Below are 3412 nucleotides of genomic sequence, written 5' to 3' on the forward strand. Positions count from 1 at the left end.
CTTTAGTTTTGTTTCACTCCTGTAAGAAACTCTTGTATTGTAAGTTGTAATGTAAGAAAGAGCCATTATACCAATTCAGAATTTCTACTAGAAATGACGAATGGTTAAAAAAAGTTCTATACATAAGAAAATTAGACTTTCTTCCACGGAACTATTCACGGCATATCACACATTTTCCATTTCCTTTTACTTTTTACTATAGTCTATTCTTCATATTATTTTTCTTTCCTTCCATGGATTCTTTGGTCAAGAATTGTCTTAGATTTTTTTATTTTGACCTGATTGAAATTAAGTGGATGCAATGAAAAAAGAAATTGAATTAGACTACTTAACTATTTCAATCTACTAATCTATTCTATGTAGATTCAAAGATAATATAATAGAAAGAATCTAAAGTGTCGTAGAAAAAACTATATGTAGTTCTTTCTACCACACTTTAAGATTCCAACCAGATCCTTTCATTTAAGACTTGGATTTTTTTTATTTAATCCCTTTTTAATTTCTTCAATGATTAATTGGAATTCCAATTAATTATTTTGGCTGACTGTTTTTACATAAATAATAAGTAAAAAAGAAGTAGGAACTAGAATGAACAGTGCAGTAGCAATAAATGCGAGAATATTGACTTCCATAACCTCTTTATTTTTTATTTTCACAATAACTCGGGATGTAATCCCATGGAGAGGAAAAAGGGGTATCTTGTAAATTCAAGGGTAGGGCTTGCATTCTGATAATACTGAATCAATTCAATATTATGAATATCGGATCTATCAAATCAATTCATGGATGAGAGTTATATTTCACGGATGAGAGTTATATAGTATAACATAGGAAGATCCTCTATCCACACTAAGACCAAAATGGGTTTTTTGATTGGATTAGGAATTCCCTCTTTTTTAATCCTTTTCTACTTTTTCTTTTCTATATCTCTAACCCACGAGCTTTCTTAATCTTATACTTTCTTAATCTTATACAATTTCCCTTCCTTTTTCTTATAGTTATACATACAATTATGTATGTATTATATGACCAACTTTCACTTTCTATGGGTCACATAGACATCCAAATAAGCAGTAGAAGTGAGATGGGGAAAAGAGGTCTGAAATAAAAAGGGAATACGATTTATGTATGGATTCCGGTAAAATACCGGTACTCTATTCCATAAGAGTGGAATAGGAAATTAAGATGAGGATGGTATCATCATAAAGAAAGATAGAGTAATATAATATCCTAAATTCTACTAATCCACATATCGTATGTGTGTCTTTCTTTATCGATTGGGAGTAGTGAAAAAAAAATTCCTATATGCCCTCCCTCCCTCTTTAATGAGAGATGCAAAATAAAAAAGTGAAGTAAGGGTGCCCTGTGGGTATTTGATCTTGCTCCCTGCCCCTTTTTTTCATGGAAAAAGGAAATATCAATTTCTCCATTCATTGAACCCTAGTTCGGGACTGACGGGGCTCGAACCCGCAGCTTCCGCCTTGACAGGGCGGTGCTCTGACCAATTGAACTACAATCCCCGCGGGGTGTATGGCATACCCATTCTTAAATAGAACCATAAGAAGATTCGATTCGTCTTTCGTACTCTAAGAAATAGACGAATCATATACTACATACCCACATGATTATATTATACGTGGGTATAGTGAGAGTGACATAACTAGTATGTCGTGATTTTTTATCACTAAAAATGGATAATAATCCAGCCTTCAATAAGAAAAACTCTTTTGTTTGTAAGAAAGGAATGAGAGAGATATGGATTAGAAAAAAAAATTTCCCTTTTTTCTTTATCTTTTATTTCTATAGATCAGACATTTTATTTTATGGAAGAAAAACAAAAGGATTTAGTTCATACTCACGAAGCCCTAGATTTTTGGTTTGGGCCGAGCTGGATTTGAACCAGCGTAGACATTGTCAACGAATTTACAGTCCGTCCCCATTAACCACTCGGGCATCGACCCAGGAAGAATTTATTCTAGGGTTTTTGCTAATCTATGATTAACCTCCTTTCATAATACTCCCTACCCCCAGGGGAAGTCGAATCCCCGCTGCCTCCTTGAAAGAGAGATGTCCTGAACCACTAGACGATAGGGGCATCACTAGACGATAGGGCCATATACAACCGCTCGTGATTATACTATAATCATAGTATGAGCAGTTTTTTGGAATTGTCAATATACTCGAAAAGTATAAATAGATCCAAAGCAAAGAGTTTTTCCAACTTTTCTGTTATGTTTTCATCTAGGATTTTTTTTAGTTGATCGTTATAGATTAATTCTCCGTGCTTCATTTAGTGTTCATACCAAAAATGCATCCATCCCGCACTAAGTCATAAAATTCTCTAAAAATATAGAGAAAGTTTCAAAAACAAAGAAAAAAAGTGAATCAATTTAGTAGAAAAGTACTCTATCAGATTCGAACCAACGACTTACGTCTTAGCACGAGATTACTCTACCACTAATTTAAAAAGCCCTTTATCGGATTTGAACCGATGACTTATGCCTTACCATGGCATTACTCTACCACTGAGTTAAAAGGGCTTTTTATTTAATTCAAAAATTAGCCACTTGGATTTCCCATTATGGGTCTACTGCATAATGTACATATTATATATATAATATATAGAGATAGAGAGAGAGACATTATGTAGAGATTGTATATGTATATATCGATATCTTGAGAGCTCAAAATAAAATTAATAAAAAAAAACATACCCTACATAACATATCCAACTCTTCTTGGTTCAGGGTTTTCCGTTTCCGAAGACTAGTAAAATAGGCGGATTCTGGAACCCCAAGGATTCAACGGTATATGGATATGGAAAATATAAGATTTCCGATCCTAGCGGGAAAAGGCGGGGAACAGATACCCAATAGGATATAGGATCCTTGGGAGGAACTTTTGGTAATGGCCTTGATCCTCTATGCTATTTTTTATGTGTTCTTAGTTCTATTGAACTTTTTGCATTCTTTTAAACAAGAATCTAATAAACTAGAATTGAGTCAGTGGAAAAAAGGAGAGAGAGGAAAGTGTTAAATGGAGAGAGTCGACTAATCAGAGACTTTTAGGATCTTCTTTACATCAGGTAAATCTGTCGGCCCTGTCCGTTTTTTTCTTTAAGTTACGACTCTTTGCTGCTTACTTCTATCAAGCCATAGGGAAAGTCTATGATGAATTTGGAAAACTCATCTCACTCTTACTCTATGGCTCGGACTTAATGGGGGAAGAAAACATCTTCCATAATTTCTTTTTTGTTCAATTCTGGACAAAAAAGAAAAGGAAAAAAGGAATTTATAGGGACAGTGTTACCCCCTATATCCCCTAGTTTATATTGTAGGAATAATAAAACAATTTAGCAGTCTGACACACTTACGTCCTTGCAAAGTAAATAATTATTATTGTAGTCGTAACC

This window comes from Triticum urartu, unplaced genomic scaffold, assembly GCF_056163025.1.
Source record: "Triticum urartu cultivar PI428250 unplaced genomic scaffold, HENAU_Tu73 scaffold1, whole genome shotgun sequence".
Taxonomy (NCBI): domain Eukaryota; kingdom Viridiplantae; phylum Streptophyta; class Magnoliopsida; order Poales; family Poaceae; genus Triticum; species Triticum urartu.